The 14,672-nt window shown below is 25.5% G+C and overlaps 1 protein-coding gene across 2 annotated transcripts in view; it reads right to left on the bottom strand.

Annotated features, from left to right (window-relative positions):
• Positions 1 to 7,207, bottom strand: part of LOC142327370 (very long chain fatty acid elongase 4-like) — a 195,398-nt gene extending 188,191 nt beyond the window's left edge. For both annotated transcript variants that reach the window (XM_075370360.1, XM_075370359.1), the window contains exon 1: positions 7,077 to 7,207. The gene's annotated coding sequence lies outside the window, so the exon portion shown is untranslated. The remainder of the gene's footprint in view (positions 1 to 7,076) is intronic.
• Between the last annotated feature and the right edge of the window lie 7,465 nt (positions 7,208 to 14,672).

Raw genomic sequence — 14,672 nt, 5'->3', positions numbered from 1 at the left:
GCAATAAGTCAAAGCCCGGGCCTTCCTTAGTCGTCTTCCTTGGTTGACTGGTGTCAATATTTTCCTTGCAGAGACCGTTTTAATCGGGAAGCTGATTGGCATCGGCCTCTTAAGGAAGTCGTTACCATCCACATCATCGGGGCCATATTCGTCTTGGGGTCGAAACATTACCTCTAAGTATGAAGCAAACAGATCGGCCTTCTCCTTGTCAGTCCTCGCCCACGATCCAGTACGCCTCTGTCGGGCGTGGAGTGTTCCTGGGAATCGTTGCGGTCCCTTCGTAGCCTTCCATAAGGAGCATCCGTCCCCAATCAGGTAAGAATGATTTCATATTTACTCCTTGGATGTCTCGTCTCTGATAGTCCTCAACAACTTCCTCAGCCTCCGTGCCGTCCTATTAAAAAGAATCCTGTCTTCTGGCCTTCTGAAACTCTGCCAAATTCAAAGACGTTAATCCAGTCAAAAGTTAGTAAGCTTCAAACGCCAACATGAATATTTATTTTTGTTTTTTGGAGACCCTGGTGATTATGAAACGTCGAGAAATGAAAAAAAGCCACACTTATTACTATACTTCGTAGCTGTACAGCTATGATGTCAGGAAAGTTAAAAAATTGAAAAAGTTTTCAGTGCTAATACAGAATTTTTCTGACAAGTTTCAGTGTATTTTTTTTATTTTTTAATAAAAAATAAATTTATTTACTCTCTTTCACATTCATTTGGCGCTATTTACATAGATTTTCTGGTAATTTTTTTACAAGATTTTGTTTACTAGTAATTTAACAAGTTATACTCGTACATCAAACCTAAAAAGATATGTTTTATGTTAAACCATTTTTTCCGTTTCACAATAATTTTCATAAACATTACTTGACATACTCGTACAGTTCTCGGATCTTCTTTACTAAATTTTTTAAGTAAATACTCATACAAAACAATAAAATTAACTTCCTTTTTCAAGTATCAAAAGTTTCATTATAATTTTTTTTTTGCCGTCAAGCAGAAATCAGCAAGCATATCTTGGAGCAAAATTTTTCGCAAGCTATAACTCGAAAATGTAGAATTTTCTTACTTATGTTTATATGAACACTTATTATTTTTATTTGTGCAATATGTTCAATTTCTTTATGAGGTAGCATATATAAATAAAAGGAACTAAATCAAACTTAAGTTGGCAACAGTATTATTGAATTTATTAAAATAATGATAATTATAAGAAGTCCTTTTTATAATTTATAAAGTAGTAATACTTTAAAAAATTAATCAAGGAAAACATCTATGAATAATACGAGTAAAAAGAAACTTGCGTAATATTTACTTTTTGCAGTTATATTATTTGTTTTTTAGAGGTTTCAGGAGAAATTAAATCTATTATTCAATTTCATTTTATTTTCAATTAAATAAATTATCATTGAAGACATTATTTACGTTATTCGGTTTTTTTTTAAATTAAAAATAATCATAATATTAAAATAATTATATACAACTTTAATAATAAAGATTATGTGTAATTTTTGTAATATTAAGAGAAAAAATTATATATAAGTAAAATAAAAACAAAAATGAACAAAACAAACGTAAAAAATAAGATTAAACTGTTGGTAACAAACAGGTTTTTAACCGATGTTAAGTACACGTTTATTTTATTTTTTTTAAATAGATGAAAGTTAATATCAGTAAAATTTTTCCTTTGACAAATATTCCTTTTAGATGTGATCTTTAACTTCATTTATTCAAACCTGTATTCAACGTAGGTTTAAACTATCTTACTTCTAATTTAATATTTTCCTTATTATTGATGAATTAATAATATTTTGTAGCCCTTTAAAACAATATAAATTTTGAAAGGATCGTTTCTAATAGATTAAGTAATGTTGAAAGAACACCTTGAATGATGTTTTTTGGGCCTGTCACAATTGAGTTGAAATTTAAGGCCCGTCTCTGCTGGTCATTAGATATAACACTAAGTTTATTGGATGCAATTATTTTATTATTAAATGTTTTTTTATAAATGTAATTCAAACTATCAGTAAATTAATTGTAGAAATCTTGCTCTGTTGATCGTTCAACTATAAACAGTGTTTATGTTTGCTTTTAATGTGTATTTCTGAATGCACTACAAATAACAATTATTTGTAGTGCATTCAGAAATATATATATATATTTATTTATCCATCTGATTCTATTTAGTACAATAGATATAGAGAAAATTGTTTCATGAGATGTTTGTTTTAATTAACAGCCCTTGACATTAGCATATGTATTTCATAAAAACAATGTATTATACTTACTAGTAATGTTGATTTTATTTTTAAACTAAATGCATTTATAAATGCTCTTAACAGAATGTTGTATTCTATAAAATTATAATGTTTAAATAGTTAAACCGCATAAATTAATGTATTAAGTTGATTTTATATTTATATCCCAATTTTTTGTACCATTATTATAAACAATACAGATAATAATCGCTGTTTTTTCTTTAATTAATTCAAATAAATATTTTTTCAGATTATTTATATTATTATACAAAGATTTTTTTTTTAAAATTGTAGAGATAATTATTAAACAACTAAACAAGATTAAAAAGAATAAAAATTAATAAATTCAAAATTATTTTGAAAATCCTTTACTTATTTTTTAAAATTAAAATTAAATTTTTTTTTTCATTAATCTCCTTATAAGACAAAGACTATTATGTTTTTTTATTATATTTTTTTTTAAATTAATTTACAAAATAAACAACCACAGAAACAAATAAAAACTAATAAACTTATCAGCGTATCTATAAAGAAAAAAAATTACGAAATTCAAGGAGCTGATCTGGTGATTGTGTTAACATTATAGATTTAATCTGACATTTATTTCTCGACTTATCACTTTAAAGCGTTTATTTTAGTATATTTTTCATTTCTATGAAAGAAAATTGCTAAGGTTATCTACTATTTTTTTTTTTTTTTTAACGTAATACATTCTAGAAGTCTAACCCTTTTCTACACGAAAAATATTATTTTTTTTTAAGATTTGGTTCTCAGGATGCATTAAAATATAAATTGAAATAAATCCTAAAAAATTATAAAAGCCTTAATAGGATTTTTTTTAAATATTCTTTGTGCAGAAAGTCTATCTGATTTAAATATTCATATACAATCATAAATAATTGTTTTAAAAACTTTTATTGAGAAATAAGGTTTTTTTAAATTTCAAATGACCCTCTGTTGGGAGACAATTTTTCGATCAGGAGGAATTAATACAACGAAAATGAAATATGATTTCTTCGACTGCATAGTCAGTAGAGTGTTTATTTGTTTGCACCTATGTTACTGGGTTCGGTCCCTTCTAGGATCTAGAGAATTTATAATAAAAAATTATTCTAGATTCTTCCTTCTAGGAAGGATTCTAGAAGGGATCCTTTTATTAGATGGTATCTTTTTAGAATCTAGGATTTAAAAATTTACATTTAAAATTGATTATCATCAATGTTATTTGTCAATACTCAAGTAGATATTACAACTTAAAGAACGAATAATTACAACAAAATAGTTTAATTTAATTTTTAATTTTTTTATAGGAAGTGTTTTAAAAGTTTAAGATGGGAGTCTACTTTTACTATCATAAAAATAAATTAACCAGGTTATTCGCTATGTAAAATATTTCGTTCATAACTGTTGTTTACAGTTTTTATCTAAAATGTTTAACAAAAAAATACCATTTACTGTTATTAGAGGAGTAAATTGAATTTAAAATCAGAAAAGTTGTCATTGTAAGTTTGAAAGTAAATTTAAAATATCTTTATAAGGCAACGTTTTATCAACCTGAACCTGTTGAATATATGCTCTTTGGAGACTCGAGACAGGTAGAGTAGAACAACTATTCTTTTTTAAGGACTGACTATTAATTTTAATTTCACTTCTTTTTACGAATCATTTATTTTCATATATTAAAGAATGTAGTAATTTAATTTTATTAAAATAATTATTTTAATTTAGTACTATAATTACAAATAAGAATAATTTGTATATTTAATTCATTTAATTTAAATTACTCGTAAATAAGTGTATATTTAATTTCAAAATTAAACTCTACACATTAAACGAAATTAACAAAAATACATGACAGTAGCTTAATAAAAAGAAATTTAATTATAGTCTAAATGAATCAATGCAGGAATGTTTAGAGTATTCTAAACCAGAAGGTTCCGGATTCGAACCATTTCAGTCACGGAATTTCCATCCACTACAAAATTTATAATTCATATCTCAACGTACAAACTTCGAGTTTAAGTAATGAATTAATCATGAACAAATGAAAAAACTGCTAAAGAACAAACAAAAAATAAAACTTTACAAAAATTGAATGAAATATTTTTCTAATTAAAAATTTTTTTTGTGGCGTAGTGCACGGACTTAATGTTTTACTTTTTATAAGAACTATCTTGTACACAGGATGATTTATAGAACAAATAATTAACATATAATGAATTTTTTGTAAGATATTAAAAAAAAAAATGTTTTATATTAATACATACCTTTAGAACGGAATAAAACATACTCTTAACTAATATCCACCATGTATGTTAATTTTATTTATCACAAACACACATATCAAATGAACTGAATTATCGACTCAAACAGAATGTTTTAAATAAACTGTAACGAAACCTTGTCGTAGAAATTTCATCACTTGATTCGGTAAACTGGAATTTTGTTATGTCATTAACTAGATACCTCTATATTTGTCACACAACTGGGATTTTCGATTTTTGTAAATTCCCATTTCATCAGCAATAATATTTATGTTTTTTTAAGATATTAAATTTTTCTTTACTTAAATATAAAATGTAAATTAAGTGATCTCCAAGTAAGTTATTATAATTAATCGGTTTTTCAATAATACTCAAAATATTTTTTAATAAATAAAATAATTTAATGGTACAATTTCTACTATACTGTACTATAATGAAATAAATTTTCATGTATTTTTTTTTTTTTTTTTTTTTTTTTACTTAATATATAAAATTATTTAAATTATAAACATAACCCGAATGTAAATTTTGTAGTTTCTAATTATTTATTTATTTTTTAGTCACCTAATTTTTTTTTTTTTTGATGATGAGATAATTCTGTAGCAAATGGAAAGTACCAAAATTGATCGGTTTTTGAACCTCTCATAGAATTTTTCAGATGAAAGGCGAGACGCTACCATTCCGCCACGGAAGGTGAAGTTAAATTATAACATGTACCTTATTTTTCAGTGATTTTTTTAAAATTATTTTTAATAAAAGAGAACAATTAAATTTTATATTTTATATTATTTGCACTTTCTTAATAATAATTATTAATTTAATAACTGATGATAGATTATTAATTCACGTATTATTATGATGTTACAACATCAACTGCGTATGAAAATAGACTTTTTAATCTGCAAGTTGATAAATTAAATTATTTTTAAATTAGTATTTTTTATATGAAAAGTAAAAATTATGCTCGATTTATATTTTTTTAAATGTTACAGTATTAATTTAATGAATGATCCAGGAATGAAAACAAAATATTTTATTGTTAAAACTACAAAAATTATTCAAAAAGAAAACAAGTAATTAAATCTAAGGTCCTATTTTTACAATTATTAAAATTAATTACCATAGGTATGATAAAAAATAAAACTGTTTTAAGTCAAAATTATTTTAAAATATTAAACAAAAAATGGGTTTTTATTCAGTTCAAACTTGAACTGTTCAGTTAAAATTCAAAACTGATAATTAAAAAAATAACACGCTTTTATAATCTTTAATCTAATTCATAAAAGAAGAAATTAATTATTTACCTTGTTAGAGATAGAATCTCAAATATTTCAATATTAATATTTATATAATATTATAAATATTTATCTCAAACATATATTTCATGTGATTCATATTATAAGACCAAAAGATTGAATAATTTAATTGAAGAAATTTATTTTTTTTTTATTAATTAATAAAGATAAATTAATAATTTATGAAAAATACATATTACAGTTTTTTTTCTTTATTACATATATCATTTTTCTTTATTCTTTTAGTTTTATTTTGGTTAGTGCATCAAATTTTATATAAACAAAAAATAAATTTTTATCCACCCCATTCACTTTTTAGAAAACTTCATTATTTCATTCTAATTTATCTTTTAGTTGAAATGTCATATGATAATTATACAATGTGACCGCTATATATATATATATATACCAAAGATTTGTTTGTTTTTTTAATGAACTACGTATATTTTATTTAAATTTACTTTATAAAAATTTTTAGTTGAATTTTTTTTACCACTTGTAAATTTTATTTACGTAATATAACCAATTATTTTTGTCAAATTATTATAATTTGTTAATGATTCTGCTACAAAATTTTACCTTTATTTTTTACGTCTTTCACACCATCGAAATAATAAATAAGGAACTGATGATGAGTAGAAGACCAAAACATATTTTAATACGTGTATTAAACTAATTATTTGCAATAAAAAAAATATATAATATTACAGGATAAACAGGTTTTTTTTAAGTTATGAGAATGCAATTAAGAAACAGAAAACTAAAGTTTACTGGCTTTAAAAAAATCATTAAATTTATAGAAATTTTATAAAATTTATTTAATAAAGATGCAGCAGAACTAGATATATTATTTTCCAAAATAAAGAATTAATATTAGAATAAGATAAAAACTTATGTAAAACATCGTTGATAATTGTGGGTTATTTTCTTGCAATTCTACACCAAAAAGTATTTGTATTATCTTAAGTAATTAATTCAGTAATATAATTTTTTAAATGATAATAATAATATATCGAAAATTATTTATGTAATCCAAATTAATTTATTTGCTTTTATTTTAATTTCTGTAATTTATGGATTTTTTAAATACAAATTTTTGAATCTGGAATTGTATAAAAGGTGTATAAATAGTAGTTGTGTATGGGAAATTGTATTCATTTATCTAATAAATAAGTACTGTTTATGAATTTAAAAAAATGTGTAATATATAAATATCTAAAAAAATAATTTTAATCATTATATTTATAATTGTGACTTACCAGTGATTTAATTTATTAATGATGTTATTAGAATATTAGAAGAAAGAAGTTAACTAAAACGTATCTAGCACGACTGTGAATGGTTGGAGACTGCTAGATGCAACTCTACACAAGATACATTTAAAATCTTCGTTCAAGGTCAATTTCTTGCAAAATACTTTACACTTGATACAATGAATACACCACTCCTGCTCCAGCATTATCAGCATTCAACGCCCTCTTCTGGTTAAAAAAAAACTAATATTATATCAGATTAAAGCCTCAGTAATAATAATAATAATAATAATAATAATATAAATAAATAATTTAATAGTTCTTTGTAGTTATGTAACCAAAATTACAATTATATTTATTAAATTATAATTTTATTTAATTTTTGATAATTATCTTTTAACGCCTTTCAGATTGTTGCAGAAATTAGAAGCAAGCTATTATAATAGTAATTAAAAAACAAATAAGATTTCATTTTGAACAAGTCAATGATAGATAAAAACGTGTGGTTAAAAACCAAACAATTAACATACAAAAGAAATTTCCTAAAGGTTTTTTTATTAATTCCCTGATTAGTTCCATCAGGAAAAATAGCAAACTCGTAGATGCATTTTCTGTGACGATAAAAATTTGTTAATATTAGATTTAATATTTGTCTTTATTCATAGATTAATAACTTAAAAAATAACACTGATAGACAAAAAAAATGTCTAATGTTTGTCTAAGTGTAATTCCATTTCTTGAATTGCTTTTTTGCGTACATTACAAATCTGTAAATACAATTTTTCTATCACCCGTAATTTTAAATAAATTACTCTTCAAAAAAAATTAAGGGAAAATATAGGTAAAATCTGTAAAATTTATAATTTTACACGAGAATAGGTTACAATGATTTCACTGATACTTTTCTTTTATAAATAGCCTCAGGCACATCCTGAATTAAAGTCCAACAGTAATCGGCTAGCATGTTAGTATTCCATTTCCCTTTATAGCGGCTTTCCATCACCAAAATATCTTGCTGGAAACGTTCATTGAGTACGTCACTTACGTCTTCGAGGTTGTCCGGGAAAAAATCCAGATGTGAGTGGAGGAAATGTATTTTCAAAGACATATTACATCCCGTAGCTCTATATGAAGAAAGAAGTTGATTAACAATATCGTGGTAATTGTCGGATTTTTGTGATTGTCTTTAAATGAAACAAACTGCATTTTCTACATTATTTAGCATTGAGTTAAATACATCATCTTTGACCAACTCTCTTATTTGAGGAGCAACAAATAAATATTCCTTCTTTAATTTCTCCTTCACTTATATTCCGAAATTTCTGCCTGATTTATAAAAATCCGGGACTATCCTTTTTCATTGCTTTTACAAAATTTTCATTAGTCCTAGATTGATATGGAAAGGGGGTAAAAATATTTTTTTTTGCCTCAACTAAGGACTCTGGAATAATATTTTTCCCATTTGGAGTTAAGTTATCTCGTTTCTTCCACTCTTTGGTAACATAATGTTTATCCCTAGCTTGGCTGTGCCATTCACAAAGAAAACACATGTACTTAGTATAGCCTATCTGCATGCCTAACAAAATGGTTATAACTTTCAAATCACTACGTATGTTCCAGCTATGTTTTTTAATTTATTTTTTCAAAAACGTATTTCATCACATCGTATGTCTCTTTCAAATTAATACCATAAGCGATTGGTATCGAAGGATATTTGTTACCGTTGTGTAGTAGAACCACTTTCACACTATACTTGGACGAATCTATGAAAAGGCGCCAGTCCTCAGTTTATGAACTTGTCCTAAGTGCAACATAAGCTCATCAATATTTGTGCAATATTCCAAATATTTTCATCAATAAAGTACTGAGAAAGTTCTTTTTGTCAGCTTTGAAAGAGCGAAATTTTTGTATTTTTTAAAAATAAATTCCAACCTTGCAGTCTTGATCTTAACAGTTCAGCTTGATTTTTTGATAAATTTAAATCCCTAACCAAGTCATTTATTTCACCTTGTGATATAAGATGTGGCTTATCGGAAGATAATTTAAAATCAAAATCATTGTTGTCTTCTTCAGTACTGCCCGATTCTTCATCGCTGCTTTCGAAACATACATTCACAGGTGGCTCAGATACAAGAATAATTTCACTGTAAGGTACAGGCCTGATTGCAGATTGCAATGAAGGATATTTTACAATATGTTTAGATTTTTTAGAAATTCCAAACACATTTGTTAAACAAAAGTAACAATCGGTTACATGATCCTTTGGTTCACGACAAACCATAGGTAGACCAAATGGCAAAGCCTTCCGTGTACCTTTCAGCCATCCGCTTAAATATAGAAAGAACAATTACTGCATACTATATGAGGAATCCACGTCTTATCCTGATCACCAATTTTACACTGAAAGTAAAAATTATATGCTTTTTTAATTAAAGTTGTAATATTATTTCTATTTGATTTTACGTTAAACTCAACATAACAAAAGCTATCCACATCATTTACACAATTTCGAGGCATTATGACACTGCATTGTTACAAACTTAAGACAGTAATAAGACTGAACAAAATTAATTCATTCCTAAATCCAGTGCTTCATACCAAAAACACAGCTGTATTTTCAGTTACATGTTTTGACCTGCACAGACATGATTAATCTTGTTTATGAAGGGTCACTCTTCAGTATTAGGTATGATGTCATAACATGCGACTATGATATGATTTAATTCTTTGTCTAATATTGGTTTTTTATAGCTTAAAAATTATGTTAACAAAGCTAAACAATAAAAAACGAGCTAACAAAATAAAATGTAGGAGCTTAAAATACTAACTATACGTTGAAAAATGAAAAAAATCCTTTAATTAAAATTTAAACATCTTTCAAAAATGGTGGATGATAGAAAGTTTCTGAGTTCATATTCGTTTTCAGCATCAAAAAGCAGATTAAAATCATGTATTGTATGTTAGGAAACAAAAATTATGTTTGTAATTGTAATAAGACGAATGTTTTAAAACAAATGTGTAAAAAAAATATTACAATAATATTTTTTCAACTCTAAACAAGATACTTTCATAAATTTGGTAATCTGACACTATTTTTAAAATCTAATTTAAAAGTAAAATTAAAAATATATACTCATATACTCCATATAATATTTTAGAATATTTTATTTTACTTTTCTTTGAAATTTAGATTGGTCTGCAAAAACGTTATCCGTATAAAAATAACCGTTCGTTAAAAAAAAATAAATGCGACAGATCTGCATTTTAATAAAAATTAAAAAACTGTATGCATAAGAAACGACATGAAGAGTGTTACTAATAAAATAAGTGTGTCTGAAATACTGAAATACATATTACATTTTTCCTAAGTTATCAAACTAATTTTTTGAGTTATCACGTGTAAATACTCTAAGTGTTAGATTATATATAATTTTAACACGGGATAAAATACTAAGCAACAATAAGGACAAAAAAATGAAAAATATGTTCAATTAGTTATGTAAACAATGTATTTTTTAAAAGCTTTTATTTAACTCGCTTTAGGAATAATCAAATCTTGCAACTGCTATATCCTTTGATCTATCGTATGAAAATCAATGAAATTTGGTACACATATGTAACTTCGATGACAATAGAACATTACGGTGTCGGAATTTGATATTACCAACCCCCACATCCCTACGCTTACCCCTACGCTAAATTCATGCATTCAGTTGAAAATTTTCATTACTCATGAACTATCGTATGAAAATGATTGAAATTTTGTACACTTATGTAACTTCGATGTGTAAAAATAAATATATTTACGTTTTTCAAAGCTTTTATTTTTAGTCTTAAAAAAAAAATACAAAAAAAATTACAAAAATATATTTGATTACATATAAAAAATTATTTTTTTAAAAAGCTTTTATTTAACTAATATTAATATTAACATTAATAAAAAAGGAAACAAATTAGAAAATCCCTCTAAAAAGTAAAAAAATAAGAATTAAATCAAATTGAGAATTTTAAACAAAAAAATATAATATATTAACAAATATAAAAATGCACTGAAAAGTAAAAAAATAAATTATATAAATATCTAATAAATAACCAATAAATAAAAAATAAATAAATGTAATAATTATTAAATTTTAAAATTAAAAGTAATGAAAATATTTAGTTAAATAAATTTTTGACTTTTATTAGTGTTATTTTACATTTTATATGAAAGTTTATAGACCATCCTGCTGAGATAAATTTTGGAAATTTAAACGGGGTAGATAATTTTTTATAAAAGACTTCGGAGAGACATAAATTATAGTAAATAAAAGTTGAAACAATTTTCGGATGTAAACTTTTTTTGTAATTTTTACTGAGAACTCTTTTCTGAGTAAGTTTTGCTACCCAAATGAACATCAGTTAGTTAAGTTTTAAATAAATTTAAACTGAATTTCTTGCGATTCTTATAGAAATATTCTGAAACTGGTACTGAAAAAAAAGAGAAAAAATATTTATATTATAAATTAAAATAATAAACTTAACTTGAAAATCGATTAAAAAAAACTAATTTTCATAAACAGGATATCAGACATGTTCTTCAGTAGTACTAAATACACGAAAATTAGAAAACTTTTAAAATATAATTTAGATTAGGGATTTCTTTAACTACAGTATTTCAAGGCTAGGAAAATCCTACCGCTAGAATTCAGATGTTTTATTTTGTTTCTTTTGCCACAAAATAATTATTTATTTACTTTTCAAGTAGATTTGTTAACGTAATTAATATAGAAGTATCTATAATTTAAAATTTAAAATTGGCTGTGTTAAATAAGTTTTTTTAAAATAATATTTATAATTTTTGTTTATAGTTGTATTGAATACTTGCACTTTACCCGTGCATCGTTCACAAAGTTTGTTCAGAGTTGAAGGTTCAAGTTCTACAGATCCCACAGACAGGTTTACTATCCTTAAAACCACCTCTGCTCGGGGAGGAGAAATTGTGGTTATTGCCCTGTTGCAGGATCGAGTGTTTACCTTAGACAACTTCCAGCGTATTAAAATATGTTTTACTTCATACAAGTGATATTTAACAAAATGTGCAATGCATACAAGGTCAAACACGTAGGTTGTGCTTTCCATTGTTATAACAGCTTTTTATATTTGAATGTTTCTATAGGTAAATCAAAATAAATTTTTATTTTAATGGGTCAACGTATCTTTATAATTGTCCTTAGATAAAACTTTTATTTTCATTTAAAAAACAGAATTGATTAGATTTAAAATAAATTATAACTTCATAATAAAGATTACACAAGATACAGATATTTTTAAGAGCATTAAAAAAAAGTTGAAATATAAATTCAATATAATGTTACTATTATTAAGGTAAGCGTAATACATTATTTTTATGAAATAAATATGCTAATGTCGAGATAGGTTGTAAAGTTGAATAACAAAACATCTAATTAAAAAAATCTTTATATATATAAATGTAATTATTCGTTTATTCAAAATCCTAAATTTCCAAAAACGTTCTTCACCGATTGCTTTGAAATTTTGACACGTTGCATTCGAATACGCGCATGTTTTTATATACCTACTATTTATATATCTAAGATGTCACTCCTGTGACAGGTAAAAACATGCTTTTTTTGAAACACATCGCTATCTGTTGGACGTAAAAGCAACACATGCTATACTAAATATTTTACGATATAATTTCAATGTTTCCGATATGTGTGTTCGCTATAGACTAAAAAACTACCGGACCGATATACTCGCGGAGAAAAAGGAAAAAGGGAAAATTCGAAAAACGTAAAAGGGAAGAAGGGGAAAATGGAAAAATGAAAAAAAATGGAAAACAGGGCAAGATAAACAATAAAAGAGGAAAGGGGGAAAGGAAAATAAGGAAAAGAGAAATGCTGGAAGGAAAAGGGGGTTGATAGGGAGGAATGGGGAAATGGAAGTGAATATGGTAAAAGTGAAAATGGCAAAGGGAAAATGAAAGGCGAAAAAATAAAAAGGGGAAAGTACAGCTGGTAATGAAAATGGGGAAAGTGAAGGGGGAAAGAAGGAAAGGAGAAAGGGAAAGGTTAAATTTTGTGAAGTTCCGTAATGTTCATTTTGTTAATGTTATATAAAATTTTCAATTGTTACCTTATATTTATTACTATTTATTTATTACTTATACCTTATACTAAACCTTATATTTTTTAACTGTTTATGAACATAATAACAAATAATAATAATAATTGAACACATGTACTAGAAATAGTTAAGCATAAGCTTAATATTATTTATGAGTAAACACTTTCGTATCAGCAAAGTTTTTCAATAAGCAAATCCTAAACTAGATGAATGCTTAGAACAAATAATATTTGCCTGAGATAAGTACTGATTCAGTTGAGTGTGTAATTATTTGTTAAGTCTTGAATAGATAGAGTAACCATCTAAGTATGTGATAAATAAGTAAGATCTGAATAGCACATTGATTAAATAAGTGTATGCAATAGGCAAGCTTCGAATAAACGTAGTAATTGATTCGATAGGTATACAGTACAATAAATGTTGGGGATAAACAAATATGAGCCTGAATAAATACTTGGGTAATTAAACTTGAACGTAAATGTATTCTTGAAATTAATAGTTGAGTACCGTAAAACAGCCTCGAGGCGTAACCAGCCTCCTGATTTGCATATTTTGATAAATTGTTATACTTGTATAATAAGATTTACTATATTTGCAAGTCGCTGTTAAGGGTTTCAAACCGCAAATACATCATCTGGACGGATTTCTAATTTAGGCAAGTCGCGGTAAAGCTAGAAAACTTCCAAAAAAGCAGTTCACATTAGCCAGTAGATACAGTGCATAATGGACTTCTCACATAGTAGATCTCGAAAAGTGTCAAAACCACTTATAATTGCGTAGATGAGTTCATTACTTAAGTAAGTCATTATTGAGAGTAGTAAAACGCAAATACATTGTTTATTATTTTGATGATCATTTTGTATGTCATTCGTTTGTAAACTAAAATATCTCAATTGTGAAAGTCTGGATGTAATAGTGCAACATTTAATTATTTAGTAGTTAATGTGTAAATTAGTCTTTCAGAGAAGCTTGTTTTAACATTATGAATAAATATAAGACAATAATTAAAGGTTCAAATTAATTTAGAAATTTAGGTTTTCAACAATTTCTTTAGATAATATAGTATTAAACGAGAATTGAATATCTTTACGGTTTTTAGAATCACAGTTAGTTAATCACATTAGGAATACAGAATAAGCTCCGGAATAGAACTTTAAGGAACACCCGATTACGTATCGAAGAACCCAGATAATTCCTGGATATTAAAATGGGTATTTAAATTTTTTTTGAAACCCGCTTGTTTTTCTTAATTTTTCGGTAACAAATGAAGATATCAACCTGATTTTTAGTGTGTGTAATCTTCATGTGAATATCTAAAAACTACATTTAAAACTTTTCGAAATTCGACCTTTAAAGAGGTGAATAAAGGTAAAAATATTTTTAACAACGATTGCAAATTTTCCCCATTTTCAACTATACTAAACGAAATGTTCAGTAGATTTGGGCTTGTAAATACTCTTCACATAATATTTA

The sequence above is a fragment of the Lycorma delicatula genome, chromosome 7 (genome assembly GCF_047948215.1).
Source record: "Lycorma delicatula isolate Av1 chromosome 7, ASM4794821v1, whole genome shotgun sequence".
Lineage (NCBI taxonomy): Eukaryota > Metazoa > Arthropoda > Insecta > Hemiptera > Fulgoridae > Lycorma > Lycorma delicatula.
The sequence above is the reverse complement of the archived record's forward strand: the minus strand, read 5'-3'. Positions and strand labels throughout refer to the sequence as shown.